Raw genomic sequence first — 20,113 nt, 5'->3', positions numbered from 1 at the left:
TCATCAAGTTTGAAGTTCTTTGTTTGGCAATAGCGTGCACGTGGCACAGTAACCACTTAGTTCTTTTTTTTTTTATGCTTATTTTACTCACTTTTTCTTTAACAGTCATTCCCCATTTCCAAGGCATGGAACACATCAATAGAGAAAACTCTTTGGTAAATATTTTCTTTGAAAACCTTTACTTTATAAGTCAATTTCCTCTCCCACTCAGCCTCCCATTGACAACATAGCTTACATTAACAATTAGCTTATATTCATTATTTGTACCATAGTGAACCGCCACAAGCACAATAGAAACTAAGGACCCTTCAGCCCGGCCACAGCACAAACACCCCAGCGATGGGGCAGGAGCAGAGCCCAGACTAGGCAGATTTATTAGGGGAGCACAGGGACCGAGAGGAGAAAGAGGAGAGGCCGTGTCACTAGATCACGCATTTATACAGGCTAACAGTGGACATTCCTGCTGCTAGTGGCACCTCAAAGTTTTGTTAAACCTCATGCCCTTTCCAGGTTCTTTGCTGTTCTCACGTGTTTCTCCTAGACCACAGTCTCTTTTTTTCCTCCCCCTGTCCTGCCCTTTTTGGAGGTGGCTTTTTAGAAATTGCAGGTTATTCCTAAGGCTTGGGATTCACACACACACACACTCCCCTCCAAAAAATCATTACCTACTTTTGTTTTCTTGCTTTTGCTTTATGCTTTCCTTTATTTTACCCTTGTGTTCAACCATTTTTCCTTTTGTGCCTTCAGACTGCTCTTTTCCATACAAACATGCCCTTCACACACTCCTCACCTTACGGTGTCTTTGCTTCACATGTAGCTTTTATTCTGTACTTGTCTGGCAGGCAATTCCCACACATCCAGCTCTGTTGGGAGCTCCCATCTCCCCTGTCCCAATTCTGCTGGGGGTTTAGTAGCTTCTCTTGCTATTTTCCCCTTCCGAGATCCTGACGGAGGTGGCAAAGCCATGTCTGCTTCATTCCCAGATGTTTCAAACACATCTGGGTGCTCTCTCACAGAGCCTGCAAAAACTACTGGAAGGTGGAAAGAGTGAATGTGAAGAGCAGCACTTGCCCTCTAATTTTGTCTATAGCCACCAGTAAAGGCATAACCAGTCTGACACATGGTCTTGATGGCCTGTCACACAGCATGTCCCACCAGGCCAGAGCCACCAAGTATACATAACAAGTGGCAACATTTCAAATGACTGATCTTGGTAGAGCCACACAATCACCACCAACGGCACCACCAAACCCAGCCAGGAAAGCAGAAGCATCACCCTCCTGCACAGTGACAGAAACTGCCTCTCCCTGCTATCAGTGCCACCCTCAGGGCTCAGACGGCAGAAATATTTTTCCACCAAGAAAAAATGCACAAAACTCACCCACTGGTATGTTAGCTAGCTGAATTTCTAGAGGGTACACACAGTTTCACTGATTGTTATTATTATTTTTTTATTTTTTTTTTTACAATTCAGCTTGCTTACTTCATTTATACTGCCTGTTCAGTTTTTTTAAAAAGCGAACACACCAAATGCTTTGCTTGTAAGTGGAACATCGCTGCAGTTTGCCTTCTAACTGCCTGGTCTCATTTAAGTCAAAATTAAAGCAGTTGGTGCCACCAAGCATTGGATTAAAGAAAAGAACTCTCTATGCCCATGTTAACTCCCACAGGAAGTTCTGCACATGACTAGTTAGCATCAGCCATCCTTCGTCTCAATAAAGCGGGGTCATCACCACGTTTGGTCACAGGGGGCTCAAACTGTAAAGAAGTCCGCACAGACCCTCAGAGTCCTTGGTCCAAAAACAAGGGGGCACCTAGCTTGGGATAGGACATCGGAAAACTCAGTACGCTTTTCCGACACTCTTTATAGGCTCCAGGCCGGGGCTGGTTCAGCTGCTGCCTGCAGCATCAGCACAGAGGGAGCTGCAGAAGCCGTCCCGCCCCAGAAGCCATGGGAACCGGACGCGGCAGGCAGGGAAAACTCCTCCACAGAGCCCCAGTCCCTGGTTGGGGCCAGGCTTGTTACCTGTAGGCAAGAAGTAGAAGCCTCAAGCCCCCTGCCCTCAACCCTCGCTTAGTGCTGCTCCCACAGCTTCCCATGCAGATGAGCGGCGCAGGAGGCATTATTTTACATTTGCGGTTCGTCATGGGCTCCAAAAGCAGTGCCTGGAAATCACTCCAAAATGTACTTGATCACATTCCACAATTACTCTGAAAACTGAAATTTGAAGAGCACAGAGGAACAGAGCGGATAATTCACGTGACTGCTCAAAGCTCTGAACAGGGTCTAAGTACTTATTGCTGAAGGCTGTTCCTAATGGTTTCTGTGCCGTTAAGGCAATTGGGTAAATAAAAACAGGACAGGATATTTAGTAAAGCATCCTTCAGTGCTGTCCAGTGACTATGCTACAGCTAATAGGAAACAAATGAAATAAAGGACATAGCCTCTCTTTGGAATCACAGCCGTAACTGCCTTGGCTCCGTAAGGGCAGACCGAGAGAGACTGGCATTTTAATGCAGCATGTTTGCACAGAACTAGCAAATGAGGAGGTGACTAAGACTAAGATATGACAGTGTGTCTGAGGCGGTTGCTGGTTTTTTAAAACAACAACAAAAAAAAAACACAACGAAAAAAGCCCACCAAACCAAACAGAAAACCCCCACCCCAAAACAACACACCTTTTATTCTCCCTCATGAATTCTTGGAATAGCCATAGAGAACCATGGAGTTCTGTCCTCAAATTAGAAGTGGCAAATTCCAGCAAGCTGAAGCGGCCAACACCACAGCAAGATTGATAAATACTGGACTTTTTTCTCAATGGTCAATAAACACCCCTATGTATCCTAATTAATAGAAAACCTATATAAACACTTAGATTATTATTAAAGCCTAGAAGGACAGCATTTCTAGTAATCTGGGTCTTAGACCAATATTCAGTGTCAGAAGACACCTATAAGCATGCTTGGGATCAAAGCATCAGGCTGTTTATCTTTTCTACTGAACTGCTGTTACCGCTGCCTTTCAGAGAAAGGCTGTTTCTGGATACACTCCCCCAAATCAATTCCCAGCCAGCAGTTTTCACTGATTAAATACAAAAAATGTATAGGAGGGTCCCCCAGGCAAATCAGCATCTAAGTTCTGAACTGAGGACTGATTTGTTGCATTAACATCTCTGTATACTCTCCAAATCCAAACTGGCAACAAAAATTCTTGTTTACTTTAGCACACACAAAGTGTTCTCAGCTGTCCTCCCAGGTTGCTTAATACTCTCCAGCCAAAACAGCCACTCCTCCGGTTTTGCAGGGCTGGGTGGGGTTTTTTTGTTTGTTTGTTTTTCTAATTGAATGTCATTTGAGCTGAGCACCATGTAGTGTTCCTGAAGTGATACTTATCATTAGCCTCTAGCCTCAAAACGGGAACTGGAAATGCTTTGATAAATTAATTGTAAAGGCAAAAACGCTCGTTTCGTCATGACTTGTGGAAATGCATCTGTATCCTGTGCTGACCTGCTATTTTGTTTTGCTGCAAACCACACAAGTCTGCATCTAGAGAGGACAACGTATTAGTCATCACCAGTGTCCTTCCACAGCCTCTTTACAGCCCTCACTGCCCGAAATTGCAGGCGTGCTCTTGCCTTTCCTGGCTTCAGTTTACCCGTTACCCACTACTGTTGCTCCACTGAGATTACCCGTCAAACTCCAGCCCTAGATTCACATACAAGCCCTGTTTATCACCTACGATAGAAAAACCATCCATCCATAAAAGAAGGGCTCAGTACAAGACTGAACGAGCCTGGGAACCGTCACAAAAAGGCACAGTCCTGCACAAGGAATGTTGCCTGGGAGGCTGAAAGCAGAAGGCTGCTTTAGAACACCACAGTGTGTGGTGTGTATGTGCAGAATACACGACTACGCTGCATTTGCTTTCTTACAGCTCTTCCTGATATCTTGCACATTTATAGACTGGCATGACTGATACGGATCTATTTCAAGACACCTCATGTCAGGATGGCCAGGTGTCCAGCTCTTGGTGGACGTCTACAGTGACACATGCCCCAACCCTTGTGCAGACAAGGGCATCTCCTCCAAAGAAGCAAGGCTCGAAAGTAAGACCCCACACAACCTATCTGCCTTGATAACCTGCACAACCCTGAAAAGAGATGTAGGACTGAAGTGGGCGATAGATAGGTGGTGGTGCCAGAGGCTGAACAACTAGGGAAGAAAGGTCTCCAGAGTAAACTTCCTTTCATTTTACCTGCCTAAAGCACATCAATGAATGACAGAACTATCTATGCTACATTTGTTCTGCTTTGTGCAGCTGTGGGTTCATTAAAATGTCACAGCAGTGTGGCAAATACGTATCTTTTCTTAAAGAAGAGGTAATAAAGGAGCATGGAGTAAGTCACAAAGCAAATCAAAGGGATGGCTGGGAAAGGGAGAACCAAATCCTCTGCTCAGCACTTTTAACCGCTGCTTCTTACTTGCCCCATCTGCCTGCTCCTATAGCGAAAGGAGCAGCGGTGAGGGACACATTGGTCAGCCTCAACTCAATATGAAGATACTACGATGAACCACAGGGTAGGGGAATGGGACACCAAACCAGACGTACAAGCACCTAAAAAGTAACACTCCATCAGAAAACAGTCACCATTTTTTTTTCCCCAAGAGCCAACAGTGGCATACCATTCTAATTCCTTTAAGAGGATAATTGGATCAGTGAAGAAGAGGGAAGCAGGGGATGGGCTGTACCCTAACATTTTTTAAGACCCATAACCCTATTCCATGCAACTTCCCTATAAGCAAACAAAGGAAATACTGTCATGCTGTAATTACCATAAGGTGGGTGGCTTGAACGGGTGTATAAAATACTGCACTTGGAGCCCAATTCTCGACAACTGACTGTCAAACAAGACAAGTATTTGAACAGGGGTCAGCCCTGGGCTTTAGTCTGCTTAGTATCTTCATTCAAAATCTGGATGACAGAGACTGTACATACAAAAGCTGCATGTGACATCACGGCAGGGGTGGGAAAAGGGCATCCCCAGTCTTTCGCAGTCCAGGTTTAGTTAATAAGTGGGAAACGGGCCTAAAGCTAACGTGACAAAATCTCATGAGAACAAAAGTAAAACATTGCCTCTCAGCAAGAGGAATACAAAAGCGAAAGTGCTGCTCAAAGCAGCCTCCTTGGAGCAGCCAGCAGAGTGACAAAGTGGGGAACGGGCTGCACCCCTGCACACTGCAGCTCTGCCCACCCGCAGACCCCAGCCCCTGCCACAGGGCACGGCCTGCCGGCCAGGGACCAGCACAGCCCCTCCAAGCCTCCTGCAACACCCAACGTTTAAGAATCCATTACAGATCAGACATACTGAAACAAAGAACAGACAGCATTGTTTAGGTGCCTTCCCACACAACCAGTCAATACCTTATGGCCAAATTATTTAAGCAGCCAGTCATTTCTTGGGCTGGGCCCAGGCTTGGGCATTGAGACCGAAGCTGTTCAGGTGTCCATCCTGCCTGGCGGAACAGCAACAGTCGGCTTGATTCCCTTCTGTTCACAGACAAGAGAAGACAATGCAGTATTACCATTAGATTGCAACACTACCAGAATCATTCCTGGTGTGTATTGAAGTACAACAGTAAGTCATTAGACATAGCACGTAAAAAGTGTGGAGAGGAGAGGTTTATGTATAGCCAAGCACCACTTACTCCAATTTTAACTGACAAATCAACTGAAATTGATAAAAACCAAAATTTAACAGGTCTGCATTAACACACACAAAGTAAACGTAGGAAGATGCAAGTTTAGGCTTAAGGGTCAAATCAGTGGAGCCTTCCCTGGAGAGAGGGAGGCCCTTTCCTCTAACCAGCTCACCCCATTTGTCAGCCTACCAGGATTTAAAGATGCAACCAAAGTCAAGTTTTGCCAGAACAGCTGCTTGATTTCTAGTAGAAAAAGCCTATTCACTCAGCAGCTTTACTCCCGAAATGCATCCAGGAGTCCTTGTCGCAATTTCAGAAGGACTAGGCCAAGGGTCCTCAAACTTTTTAACCAGGGGGCCAGTGCGTGGATGAAGTGGCAGGCAGTCATCTGCGGCTGCTTGGTTTCCACCCCCAACCCCCGCCCTGGGGGGGGTGTGTGTGTGGGGGGGTGGGGTGTGGCGGCCCAAGGGGGTTCTGTAAATACGGGGAGCCGGATTGAGGACCCTGGGGGGCTGTATCCAGCCCACAGAGGACCCCTGGACTAGGCAAAGACTTGCCTCGCAAAAGTACCGAGTATAACAGGAGCTTGTCTGATCTGCCAGTGTAATAGATTTGTGTCCTATACACTCTTCAAGAGTTTGTGGCATTGAAAATGCTCTGAATTCAGCCATCCCTTTTTCCCATGAATCTCACAGCAGGCATACAGTGATGGAAAGACTATGAGAGCATCCATCCAAGAAAAGCAGAATAGCATCTTACTGTGTCTCTCAGCTTCTGGAGTCACATGACTGGCAGCTTTATCCAAGCGTTGTTTAAATGGATTGTGCTCTACGTCCAGCTGCTGCTCTCCTGCTACGTCCATGGCATTGACACTCAAATCTGAAATCAGTGATGAGCAAGGAAAGCGGTCTATGAACACACATTTGTTACGGCCTGTGGCAAGCTGAGGAAGTGAAAAGACAGAATCTTTCAGCCAGCAGGGTAAGAATGTGCCAAACTGGGAGAGTGTGCACGGCTGGGGCCAAGTGACCTATAGGGAATAAAAAGCATGCTGCAGCATGCTAAATGGCCCTCCCAGGTACGGGATTGGGTTTGGTGTCCAAGAAGAACCATTTACAACTTCCAAGAAAGCGTTACCCTGAAAGGTAGACGCACTTAAGGCAAAAAGCCAAAACCAAACCCCTCAAAGCCCAGAACCATTCCCAGGAACACAGGAGTTAAGCCTAAAATTGGTTGAAAGCTGCCTCCTACCTCTTCCCCCGCCACCCTTCCCCCTTCAACATCAGCACATTTCCTTGTGATCTCTTTTCACAAAGAAGATTGAAGTCTGCGGTCTCAGCTTGGTATCAAAGCACCACTACGTGCTTGCTGGCTACATGCTCTCATAGAAGGCTGACAGCTTCTCCGCACGAAACAGCTGAGGCTCCCAGTCTCTCTGGCCTTCCCACGCGAGGAAGGTGTTGCTAGGTAGGGCCTGGCGGCCGGAAGATCTCACACTGTATGGAAACATAGGGCCCCCCTCCAGGTAGCCAACAGCTTTTAGTTTATGATGTAAGCAGACGGAAGTGACATTGTAAACCTAGGCTATATAGTGTCGCATCGTTCAGCAATAAACGCCATTTGCCATCCACCACATTGGTGTCTGTGAGCCGATGGACCGTGTGGCCAGGGGTCGGCCGCCGTGCCGTTCCTGACCCAGGTCACCGTGTGCCTGTGAAGGCAACAAGTGGTGCCAAAACCCGGGAACAATCACCTGGAGTCGGGTGAACGGCGGCCGGAGCGGCAGGACCAGCCCAGCGGGGAGGACACTCCCGGACCAACCAAGAGGATGGAAGCTCTTGCGAAGGTCGTATTACAGCTGCATAAGCAGTGGGGTACTGACTGTAAGCCCAAAGATTTTACTCTCGCAGTTGCGAGACTTTTGGAGCTCGGGGTCATTGACCAGCCAGTGGATATACTCCACCCAGATGCGTGGGACAAATGTTCCCGCGCTTTATGCGTTTAAACGATGTCTACTGGTAGTGGGGAAAATCTGAAAGCGTGGGGGAAAGTCGTCCAGGCTCTCCAAAAAGCTAGACACGAGCAGGAGACCTGGAAGGCTGCCAGGGATTGTCTGTTAACCACCCCGCGGGTGGGAATTGGGGCGGCTACGCGTACCTCACGCCCCCCGGCTGAGGAGGGTTCCGTCGACCCTCAAAGCCGACAGAAAGGTGGCGCGCCCACTCAGCGTCCGAAAGACTCTAACATCTTCAGCTCGCCCACTGACTCCTCGGCGAACTCCTTTTGGGGCAAACTGGCTGCAGAGGCCAGGGGTGCTGAGGCGAAAGCCGAGGCCGAAAATACACGGATTGAACCAGCACCCTATATGCCCCAAGATGGCGCCGAGCAGCAAGGGGAAGGGCGGGGCGAGACCGCCCTGGCGGGAGCAGGGGGGCAGCGCTAGAGTTAATAAGCGCACACAGAGGGGAGGGGGAGGGGAATGGGAAGGAAAAGAGTGATTGGCATGACCAAAAAAGGGAAAAGATCACGAGCGAGGGGCAGAAAGCCAATCAGAATGACCCTCCCCAAAACCGTCCTTATAAGGCAGGCGCCTCCCCAAGCGGGAGGCGGGGCGGGCAGAAAGGGAAAGAACCACCTGATTATGCAAGACAAGGGAGGGGCCGAAGCCCGACCACACACCACCAGCACCCGGAAGTGAGCAGTCAGTCGGACTCCGACTCCGACTCTGCATGGGAGAATTGGCTTGCAAATACAAAGACCAAAATATCACCACTCACGGGAAAAGACAGACATAAGGGGACAGAAATCACGCTCACCGATTGGAGAAAAATACAAATTGCATGTGCCGATTGGGCCCCACCAGACACACTAGCATTCCCGGTCCGAGCGACGGACGGGGGACAGAGGGTTCATTCGCCCTTAAGCCCTAAGGATATACAAGCGATTGTTAAAGCAATCGCGGACAAAGGACTCAATTCTGCCATGGTCTCCACCCTCATAGATGGGGTTTTTGGGGGGGATGATTTGCTCCCATTCGATATAAAACAGACTTGTAGGTTGATTTTTGATGGGGCAGGGATGATATTCTGATTGCCGCACCATCAGGCAATCAGGTAGACCACCTGGTGACAATAATTTCAGAAACCCTCAAGACAAACAGGTTTGAAATCGCGAGTGCGAAAATTAAAAGAGGACCCTGTGTCAGTTTCTTGGGAATAGGAATCACAAGTCCTTATATAACACCTCCTCAAATAAAAATCCGTCGAACCGTTAAAACACTCCATGATATGCAACAGTTAGTGGGGTCTTTGCAATGGCTCCGCAATGTTGTCCTGATCCCTCCCGAAATCATGGCCCCCCTGTACGATCTTTTGAAAGGGAAACACCCATGGGAACAAAAAACCGACGACGACAGAGGCAATAAACTCTCTCGACTTTATCGAACAACAGGTGTCATCAAACACGCTCGCCAGGTGGAACCCAGCTATACCACTCGATCTGTATGTGCATTTCACGGAGCAGGGGGGGAGTAGGAGCGCTGGCCCAAGGCCCTCCTGAAAAAGCTCAGCCAATACAATGGGTAGTTCTGGGGAAAACGTCACGTGCTTTCTCTCCAGGAGTCGAGTGCCTCGGTAACCTCATCATGAAAGGCAGAAAACTCGCCCTGACATCTGGGCATTGAGCCAGCCAGAATATACCTACCCTTTCGCAAACAGCTCCCAGCACAATCAGTGGCAATGTCAGAGTATCTAGCTATAGCCCTCGCCAGATTTGGGGGGGAAGTCTGGTATGCCACAAAGCCCCCCTGGACTCAAATGCTAGCTATTGTCGACGTCGACCTTCCACGGAAAATCATGGACCGGCCCCAACAGGGACCAATGGTCTTCACAGACGCATCCTCAGCAACCTCAACCGTGGCAGCAGTATGGCAGTCGGGAGGAGAATGGCACTGCGTCAAAATGACCGATCGTGCGATCTCCGTCCAACAGCTGGAAGCAGCAGCTGTATTGCTGGCGTGCGGTCTGACCCAACAGAACATCTCAACATAGTAACTGATTCAATGTTTGTGGCCAAGCTTTGCTTAGCCATGTCAGGGCCCGGTGTGGCAACATCCACAATAGCTCTGATGCTAGAAGCAGCACTTTTTTCCCCGAAAGGGCACTATATCGGTTATCCATGTCAACAGCCATAACCCAATCAAAGGGTTCTTCCAAATCGGCAACGACAAAGCAGACGCCGCTGCAAAAGGGCTGTGGACACTGAAAGATGCCCGCCAATTACATGAGTCCCTCCACACTGGAGCTAAAGCGTTAGCAAAGAGATGTGGGATCTCGGCCACTGACACGAAACATATAGTAGCTACATATCCCCACTGTCAAAAAGCACCATTGTGGTCTAGCTGAGTCAACCCCAGAGGTCTTAAAGCCTCCGAGGTGTGGCAGACAGATTTTACGCTCTGCCAATTGCTAAAACCTCGAGCATGGCTAGCAGTAACTGTAGACACATATAGCGGGGTGATCGTAGCGACACAACACCTTAAGACCAACGCTAAGGCAACCATCCAACATTGGCTAACAGCCATGGCGTGGCTTGGCATCCCTAATCAGATCAAAACGGACAACGGTCCGAATTTTGTGTCTAAATCAGTCCAGGCATTCGCTCTGAAATGGGGTATTACTCTGATACACGGCATCCCATATAATAGTACAGGACAAGCCATAGTCGAACGAGCAAATCAAACTCTGAAATCTAAATTAGAGGTATTAGCAAAACCAGAAGGTTTTACCAACGTCATTCCCTCAAGGGACCAGACATGCTTATTAGCGACAGCCCTATTAGCTTTAAACCAGTTCCCATGGGGAGACAAGGTGAATAGCCCTGCCCAGAAGCACTGGGCCACTCGAGCGCTAGAAGAAGGTCCATACGTTATGATCAGAAATGAGCTAGGAGAGTGGGAACAAGGGTGGAAATTAGTTCTGACAGGGCGAGGGTATGCTGCGGTCAGAAAAGATAACAGAATCAAATGGTGTCCACTTAAGTCTATCAAGCCAGACCTTCAGAATAAAACTAATGAAAACTGTGAGTTTTTATCTGCAGTACCGGATCATCGGACACCCCCGTAACCCATATACCCTGGTGACAAGAGAAGACGACAAGTTGGCAAGCGGCCTGTCCGCATCTGAGGACTCTGCACCGGTGGAGTCCAGACAACGGCGATACAGCCCCTGCAGGGGGGTCCAGCACCAGCTAGAAAGGGTCAACATCATGTTTGTAGAGCACCAACAACTGCTTTAAAAGTGTACTTGATCAGTATTTCCCCCGATTCTCCCTGGCTCTCCCCAAATATCCCAAGCCACACTCCATTACCCCCAGTCGTTTCCCAAGTGCCAATTGCTCAGTGTGCCTTATCTTTGTATATGTTAGCCTGTTTAGTTAAGCATGGGGGGGGGGGAAATGTTGCTAGGTAGGGCCTGGCGGCCGGAAGATCTCACGCTGTATGGAAACATAGGGCCCCCCTCCAAGCAGCCAACAGCTTTTAGTTTATGATGTAAGCAGACGGAAGTGACATTGTAAACCTAGGCTATATAGTGTCGCATCGTTCAGCAATAAACGCCATTTGCCATCCACACATTGGTGTCTGTGAGCTGATGGACCGCGCGGGCAGGGGTCGGCCGCCGTGCCGTTCCTGACCCAGGTCACCGTGTGCCTGTGAAGGCAACAGGAAGGCAAAGACCGGTAACATCTTGGGGGATCAGAAGGAAGTCAAGATTAACTACATTTAGAGCCCAACGCATTACCTGAAGGAATTACTACAACAGAACAAGAGGCAGGAACGATTGGTAGACAGGCAGGTAACATGCGCAGCAGCAGTACCCAGTCAGACTTGCAGGACTTGCAGTTACTTCATCCTGCAACTTTGTTTTGAATTTAGTTAAAAGGTAATCAGATTATTAATGTTCATTCTGCTTTGAAAACTTCCGGAGAAAGGCTAACGTGTGGCACTGGCATTACAGTCAGAATTCAGGTACCAAAATCACGGCAAAGCTGTGCCTTGCCAAGTGACTTCCAAAGCAGGCTCTCGAGCCTTTCAACAAGACAGTCAAGTCTGGAGTCCCAAGGGAACTCTGTGCCAGCTCTGTCAGTGCGACTGAGCTCTCTGACAAAGTACACCGCCATATAGAAATGTAAGTGGGTTTAAATCTCAGGCTCATTTACAATCTAGAAAAATGATACCACCCGACTGGACGCGCTGGTTTAAGCGCCCAGCAGGCCTGGCTGCCTAACCACGAGGGACCACCAATTCCTCCCCGGCTGTTGCCCAAGCAGCAGCGCAGCACTCGGAAGCAGCAGGCACACGGAGCCCCGTGAGCCCTCAGCAAGTACAAAAGTTATCCCTCCACAGTCAGCAGTCCGACCCACAAGCACAAGGCATACACGGAAAAATAACATCTAGACTGGCCTTCAGTTTAGCTCCCCCTGATGCGTCAACGTACAATTCCAGATGAACGCAGGTACAAAGAAAAAACAAAGAGCCCCGTTCCGCTCAGAAGCGAATCCAAAGGCCTCTTCCCCTCGGCTGCTCTGGCCCAGGAGCTGACTGTCACGACACAGGAGCAGCGAGACACCTGAGCTGCTGCCTCCCAACCCTCCCCGCTACCTAAGCGCTTGGCATTTGCAATACTTTTTAGAGAAAGACAGCAGTCAGGGCGGGGGGGAGTGGGGGGGATTCCGCTGCCGGCTATCATTCCTTTCCCTTGCCCGCAGGGGCGGGAAGAGGCTCCTGAGCCACCGCCCTGCGACAGCGTGACCGCAGGCCCCAAGGCAGCCTCTGCGGCCCGCGGGGGCCGGCAGCCCCAGCCCGCTGCCACGGCCACGGCCAGCGGCTGGGGGAAAGACAAAACCCCCGCAGACGGGGAGGGGGGGGGGGGGGTGGGGCGCCCCACCGCCGCTCCTGGCCTCCTCGCTGAGGTGGCGGCGCAGCTCCGAGAAAAAAAAAAAGGCAGCACCCTGAGGAGCCCGCGGACCACCGTCACTGCCGGGGAGACGAGAACCGCCGGCAGCCCCGCCGGTCCTGGTCCTGGTCCCGCCCACCGCCAGGCCGCGAGCGCCGGCCCGCCATGGGCCCCCCGGCCGGCCGCTGCCCCACGGCGAGGCCCGGGCCCGCCCGCTCACCCAGCGCGCCGCCGCACGCCTTGACCCGAAAGTCCTCCAGGCTGCCGGGGAACCCCCGCGCCGCCACCGCCACTCCCCAGCGCGCCGCGTGGCCGGAAATGAACCCGCCTTCCGGGGCCGGGCCGGGGCCGCCGCTGGCCCCGCCCACGCCCGCCGGCCCCGCCCCGCCGGGCAGCGCGGCCCGGAGCCGGCCGAGGAGGGGCTGGGCTGCCGTTCCGCGCCGGGGCGGGCAGGGGCTCGGTGCCGCCGCGGGCTCCCCTCAGCCTGCCGGCCCCGGGGCTCTGCGGGGGCCGCCCGCGGGGTGCGGGCTGTGCCCACAGCGGCTGCCTGGGGGGGCTCGGTCCCGAGGCGAAGCTGCTGGCCGAGAGCAGCTGCCGCTCGGTGTCACAGCCCCCCGGCCCGCCGCTGACTCCGCCCTGCAAGGCGCTGCACTTGCTTACAGACGCCCTGCCGAGAGCAACCGAGCAGCCCCTCCGACCGGCTGGCACAGCGACGGAGCGGAAAGCAAATCCTCGCCGGAGGGTACGCGCTGCCGGGGGGCAGGTGGGGGGGAGGGAGGGAAAGACCCGCTCACTTGTTCCACCTTCCAGCCCTGCCGCGTACTCTGCACCCCTTCACTCCGGTAACACCTCACTTTCCCGTCACAGGGAACGGCTATGAACACAAGAGGTTAAATCGTGCAACAGCTCATAATGGCTTAGTTATGCAAGGAAAAACCTAGTGTGAGCTTTTCCTAAGCCACATATTTACACCACTCGTTTCTTCCTACTAAAAAAGTGCAGTCCTGCGAAGTCTCTTCTATTTTTTAAAAAAATAATTTAAAGGTGCTGTTACTAACAGATGCTTCCAAATGCAAACAGAGCAAATGCACCCCTAGTTCCCACAGCAAAACGGAATGCATCATACAGAAAGGATTTAACAGCTTGAGCCACGTGGGTGCTTTTGCATACAGAGGCAATAAGTATGAATGCCCGGGCTGCGAGTGGGCAAAGGGCAGAGCGCAGGGAACCCCGCAGCCGCAGCGAGCAGCAGTCCCGGGGTCCGGTGGCGTAAACTGGGCTGAGACCCCGCTCAGTGCTCGCCCGGCCAGTGCTCGGCACAGGGTTGGTGGGGCGCTGCTGCCTCCTGGCGACCAAAAGTGGGTATTGCACCCGCCCGGTTGGGGGGGCGCTGCTGCTGTGACCCGGCGACCAAAAATCGGTGCTGCAGCCCTGGCGACGCGCATGCGCGGTGGCGCCTCCCCAGTCGGCGCTGCCGGCCGCCGTTAGCGGCATCACGATCCCTTGTTGCGGGTAGCGCCGCGGCGCCCGCTGCTGCTGCCTCCCGGTAAGGAGGCGCCGCTGCCGTCCCCCGAGCACGTTGCCAGAGCGTGCTTGGCACGGGAGTACGGAGCTGCCGCGCCGTTGCAACCCCGGGACAAAGGCAGCCCGCGGGTGCTCGCTGCTGCAACGGCCCCGCCCCTGGCGGCAAGCCCCCACCTGGGGACCGCAGGGTGCGGGGCAGCTGCGCCCCTCCACGGTTTAATTTCCCGCCCACTCGCACACGCCACGCTTCTGCCCGTGCGGAGCGCGAGCCCGGGTCTTACCCGCCGAGCGCGCATGCGCTGCCCGTAGGTTTCCGGTAACGCCACTGCGCACGCGCGATATAGTCACTGGCAAAACTGAGGGCGGCGCACGCGCGGAAGTGCTGTGACTCCGCTGGGCGGCGTTGCGGAAGCGCATGCGCATTACGAATTGGGGTTCGGGCTAGCGTTGGGGTGGGGTTTGGGGTTCCCCATCTCGCCGCAGAAAGCAGGAAGCACAACTTTTGTGGTCCCGGGGGTCCCGGTCGCTGTCCCGGTCCCAAGTCGCAAGGGTCCCGGTCCCGGGGGTCCCGGTCTAGGTCCACGCCCGGGGGGTCCCGTTCCCGGCGGTCCCGGTCCCAAGCCGCGGGATTCCCGAGCCGCGGGATTCCGAACTCGGGGGTCCCGGTCGCGGTCCCGGTCCCGGTCCCGAGCCCAGGATGTCCCGGTTCCGAGTGTACCGGTCCCGGTGTCCAGGTCCCTGTCCTGGTCCCGGCTCGGAGCCCCGGGGGTTTCGGTCCCGGGGGTCCCTGTCCCGAGCCACGGGTGTCCCGGTTCTAGTTCCGGTCCCCAGCCGCGGTGTTCCTGGTCACGGCCCGAGCTGCGGTGTCCCGGTCCCGGGGTTCCCAGTCCCGTTTCGGGCCGCGGGTGTTCAGGTCCCAGTCTCGGTCCGAGCCGCGGGGGTCCCGGTCCCGGGGGTCCCCGTCTGAGCCTCGGGGGTCCCTGTACCGAGTCGCAGGGTCCCGGTCGCAGCCACGATCCCGAGCCGCGGGGGTCCTGGTCCCAGGGATCCCGATTCTGGTCCCGGTCACGAGCCGCAGAGGTCCAAGTCCTGGGGGTCCCTGTCCCGGGCTTGTTCCTGAGCCATGGGTGTTCCGGTCCCGAGGGTCCCGGTCCCAGGTTTCCCGGTCCCGGGGTTCCGGTCGTGGTGCCGTCACGCGCCGCGGGGTTCCCGGTCTCTGGCCGCGGGGGTTCCGGTCCCGGGGGACCTGATCCTGGTGCCAGTCCTGAGCTGCGGGGTCAGTCCCAGGGGTCCCGGTCCAGGTCCTTTGCCGTGGGGGTCCCAGTCCCAGGGGTCCTGGTCACGGTACTGGTCCTGAGCCCTGGCGGTCCCGGTCCTGGTCCCGAGCCACGGGGGTCCTGGTCCCAGGTATCCCAGTCCCAGGGGTCCTGGTCACAGTTGCAGTCCTGAGCTCTGGGGGTTCTGGTCCTGAGCCACAGGGGTTCCCTTCTTGGGCGTCCTGGTGGCGGTCCCAAGCCATGGGGGTTCCAGCCCAGGTCCCAAGCCATGGTGGTCCCCGTTCCGGGGGTCCCGGTCCTGGTCTCGAGCTGCAGGGGTCCAAGTCTCGGGCATCACAGTCCAGGCCCCAAGCTGCAGGGGTCCTGGGAGTCCCGGTCCTGAGCTGCAGGGGTTCCAAGCCAGGGGGGTCCAAGTTGCGAAGGTCCTGGTCCCAGGGGTCCTGGTCCCAAGCTGCGGGGGTCCTGGTCCCGAGTCATGGGGTCCCGGTCTTGAGCTGTGGGGGTTGTGGTCCCAAGCCGCGGGGGTCCCGATTCTGGTCCTGAGCCACTGGGGTCCAAGTCCCGGTCCCAAGCTGTGGGTGTCCAAGTCCCAGGGATCCCTGTCCCAGTCCCGAGCCACAGGGGTTTCGGTCCCAGGGGTCCCGCTTCCTACACAGGGTGTCCCCTCATAGCTGAGGTCTCCAAAGCTGCTGCAAGAGGGTCCAGCTTTTGTACTATTGAATAAACAAGCTCACCTAACGGCAAATGCAGAAACATCTGGTTTCACTCTCCTCTCAGGTCCCACCAAAGCCTGGCCAGGGCTCAGGGAGGATGCGAGGGAGTTTCCTTTATCTACTGGATTTTTCTCACCAGGTTCCAAACAAGGCCAAACAGCTGGATTCACAGCCTTGGCCACCTGTCTCTAAGCAAGGAAGGATGCACTATCTCTTCTCTCAGGATTATAGTTTGTCTAAGCTACATCTTTTGCTGAGGATTGTACATAGATCACTAAGGATCATGCCTGTTTCACTCATGACAGGATACTAAATATACATATATATCTATTGTAAAAGAAGAGACTCCAACTCTTATGGGTTACTCTAGGTTTGCAGTTTTAATCGGTCCAGCAGCGTTGGGTCACCTCCGCAGAGAGTGACAAGCTTACAAGATTTTCAGCTCTACATTTACAGTCTCTACAAAGCATTACCTAATCTATTGGTTTCAAGCAAGTCTTTTATTAGTCATTATCTTGACAGTCGGTTTCACAAGTTGTTCTATATCTTGACCACTTCGCTATTTTACTTTTTCTTTCAAGGATGATCACTTCAGGTTCTGCACGTCTCAGTTCTGAGTAATCACAATGGACAATCTCCACCGTCTCAGCCTCCTAGAGGTCAGGGTCTTGTGTACTTAGAAACTTCTTTGAACTGTCAGGTACAGTCTTACTAATATTAAACTTTCATTGTCTAGCATCTATTTGCCGACCGTGCTTGCAGTCGTGGTCTGAGGCTATACAGGGGACAAAGCTGAGGTGTACAGCCTACAGCAGCATTGATCTAGCATTTTTCCTCCAACATCTATACCATTCAGTTGGCAGCTCCATCTAAAGGTCAACTTTGGCTCGGGGCCTGTGGCTCAGGCCTCAGTACATCAGGCCTTCATTGATTTTTAGAACCGTCACCGAGTTTCAGGGCCTAAACTTACCTTGGTTAGCATCTTCGCCAGGTTTCAGGAATCTGAATTTCTCCCCCTAACCACCCTAACACTAAACACAGTAATTTCCCTAACCCTAAGTAACTTTAATGTCCTAAGCCTAAGTATACTAATCGACATAACCTTAATCAGTCTAACTTTAGGGGAAGCCTGCGTAGGGGGTGGGAGTGAAGCAGTGTGGAGGGGAAAGGGGAGGAAGAGACAGCAGGAGAGGAGAGCTAAGGAGAGGAGTTGGGGAGAGTGGCAAGGGCAGGAGAGGGGAGGGGTGGGGAGGGGAGAGGTGGGGAACTGAAGAGAGGGGAAGACAGGAGAGTAAAGAATAGGGGTGGGGAACAGATAGGAGCGGAGGGATTGGAGGGGAGGAGTGGAGATAGGAGAAGAGGAGAGGAGAGGAGAGAGGAGGGGAAGGGAGAGGAGGATAGCTTTCAATGAAATCAGAATACCACTTTTGGCTTTTACAGCTAGAGGTATTTATTTCAGAATTTTAACCAGAATACCTTTGGTTTGAATTACTACTATTATTATTAGTAGTAGTAGTAGTGATGTTATTATTGTTATTATTATTGTTATTGTTATTATTACTTCATGAAAACTATAGCAAAATATTTCCATCTGCTTGAAAAACTAAATGCTCTTTCATGGAGTGTTTACATTTCTTAAAGTTGTTTTATTTGTCTGGTCTTATAAAAACTGAGGTCAAACTATCAAACAGCAAAACATGCTCAAAACAGCAGCATGCACACTTACACCCTCCTTTTATTCCTAAGTGCACTGTGAAATGTGCTGAGAATCCATCAGATGGCAAGATCACTACTTGATTTATCCCACATCATATTTTCTTACAGGAGAAAAAAAAATCAAGGCTATCTTCTGGGTGGATAAGTGGACTTCCAGGAATTTCTCCCGCAATGATTTGTGCATAATAAGGATTTTTTTTCCTTATCATAGGAGAAGAGCACAAAGTCAATCACAAGACAGATTTAGTGGCCAGCCTCTTAAATATCTACTTGCAGAGCAGAGGCAGAAACGGTCTAATGCCTGGCCTTTTGGCAGATCAGACTGGGTATGGTCAGATGTGCCGGGGTAAATAAACTGCTGGTGCCCTACAGATGACCCACAAAAAATTTGCAATTTTCTGGCACTTTTTCACTCTTCCTTGAACACCTCTACATTACAACTGTTTTTTTTTTCTTCTCCCTTAATTGCTGTTCTTTAAGGGGTGTGGTGCTGAGAGAGGCAAGATTTATATTAAAAGACAGCTTTTTCTTTTTCCCTGCTTGTTCACAGGTTAGTGAATTACTCTATGTGCCTTCCAGGCATCACAGAATCACAGAATTGTTTAGGTTGGAAAAGACCTTTAAGATCATCAAGTCCAACTGTTAACCCAGCACTGCCAAGCCCACAACTGAACCATGACCCTAAGCACCACATCTACACCTCTTTCAAATATCTCCAGGGATGGTGACACCATGGCATCCCTGGGCAGCCTGTTCCAGTGCTTGACAACTTTTTCAGTGAACAATTTTTTTCCTAATACTCAATCTAAACTTCCCCTGGTACAACTTGAGGCTGTTCCCTCCTGTCCTGCCGCTGGTTCCTTGGGAGCAGAGACCGACCCCCCTCGCTGCAGCCTCCTGCCAGGCAGCTGTAGGGAGCCAGAAGGGCCCCCCTGAGCCCCCTTTTCTCCGGGCTGAGCCCCCCCAGCTCCCCCCGCCCCCCCAGAGCTGTGCCGCAGCCCCTTCCCCAGCCCCTGCCCGGCTCTGGACACGCTCCAGCCCCTCCGGGTCTGCCTGGGGGTGAGGGGCCCAACGCTGAGCCCAGGGCTCGAGGGGCGGCCGCACCAGGGCCCAGCACAGGGGGACGGGCACTGCCTGGCCCTGCTGGCCACGCTGCTGCTGACACCGGCCAGGGCGCTGCTGGCCGCCGTGGCCACCTGGGCACACTGGGGGCTCATGCCCAGCCGGCTGCCGACCAGCCCCCCCAGGCCCTTCCCCGCCGGGCAGTTCCCAGCCCCCTGCCCCCAGCCTGCAGCGCTGTGGGGGGCTGGTGTGACCCACGGGCAGGGCCCCGCACTCAGCCCTGTTGGGCCTCACACAGTTGGCCTTGGCACTCAGGACGATCTGCTCCATAACCTGCCCCAGCACCGAGGTCAGCCAGGCCTGTAGTTCCCTGGATGCTCCTTCTGGCCCTGCCTGCCGATGGGCACCGCACGGGCTGACCTGCCGTCGGCCGGGACCCCCCCAGTTAGGCAGCACTACTGGGAGATCGTGGAAAGTGGCTCGGTGAGCGCTGCTGCCAGATCCCTCAGTGCCCTTGGGTGGGTCCCACCCGGCCCCGCAGACCTGTGCGTGTCTACGTGGTGTAGCAGGTCACCGACCATTTCCCTGTGGATTATGGGGGCTTCATTCTGCTCCCCGTCCCTGTCTCCCAGCTGAGGGGGCTGGGTACCCTGAGAACAACTGGGGTCTGATTGTTAAAGGCTGAGGCAAAGAAGGCATCGAGTACCTCAGCCTCTTCCTCAGCCTGTGTCGCTATGTTTCCTCCCACGTCCAATAAAGGATGGAGATTCTCCTTGGCCCTCCTTTTGTTGCTAACGTAGTCATGGAAATGGGTTTTATTGTTTTTTACAGCAATAGCCAGATTAAGTTCTAGCTGGGCTTTGGCCCCTCGTTTTCTCCCTGCATAACCTCGTGACATCCCTGTAGTCCTCCAGAGCTGCCTGGCCTGTCTTCCAAAGGTCACAAATTCCTCTTCCCCTGAGCTCCAGCCAGAGCTCTCTGTTCAGCCGGGCTGGTCGTCTTCCCCACCGGCTCACCTTTCGGCACATGGGGTCAGCGCGCTCCTGCGCCTTCAGGATTTCCTTCCTGAAGAACATCCAGCCCTCCCGGGCTCCTTTGCCCGTCAGGACTGCCTCGCGAGGGCTCTCAGCCAGGCCCCTCCACAGGCCAAAGCCTGCCCTCCAGAAGT

General features: G+C 53.0%; 3 long non-coding RNA genes across 5 annotated transcripts in view; 2 read left to right on the top strand and 1 right to left on the bottom strand.

The window, feature by feature from the left end:
• Window positions 1-12,977, bottom strand: part of LOC130144912 (uncharacterized) — a 38,585-nt gene extending 25,608 nt beyond the window's left edge. The window contains exons 1-3 of one of the 3 annotated variants that reach the window (XR_008820285.1): window positions 12,874-12,977; window positions 6,460-6,579; window positions 5,423-5,548 (exon numbers count right to left, since the gene is read on the bottom strand). This is a non-coding gene — a long non-coding RNA (uncharacterized LOC130144912). Of the gene's footprint in view, window positions 1-5,422; window positions 5,549-6,459; window positions 6,653-12,873 lie in introns of those variants that run through there. The other 2 variants (XR_008820286.1, XR_008820284.1) reach the window with 2 other exon arrangements.
• Window positions 7,474-12,867, top strand: LOC130144913 (uncharacterized). Its single transcript, XR_008820287.1, has 3 exons — window positions 7,474-7,546; window positions 9,318-9,748; window positions 10,798-12,867. It is a non-coding gene; the product is annotated as an uncharacterized LOC130144913 (long non-coding RNA).
• Window positions 12,978-13,080: 103 nt separating the features above from the next.
• On the top strand, window positions 13,081-19,150 carry LOC130144740 (uncharacterized). The gene is made up of 3 exons (XR_008820230.1): window positions 13,081-13,395; window positions 16,749-16,867; window positions 17,992-19,150. It is a non-coding gene; the product is annotated as an uncharacterized LOC130144740 (long non-coding RNA).
• The last annotated feature ends 963 nt before the right edge of the window (window positions 19,151-20,113 follow it).

The sequence above is a fragment of the Falco biarmicus genome, chromosome 2 (genome assembly GCF_023638135.1).
Source record: "Falco biarmicus isolate bFalBia1 chromosome 2, bFalBia1.pri, whole genome shotgun sequence".
Lineage (NCBI taxonomy): Eukaryota > Metazoa > Chordata > Aves > Falconiformes > Falconidae > Falco > Falco biarmicus.
This window is presented reverse-complemented; position numbering and strand designations above follow the sequence as displayed.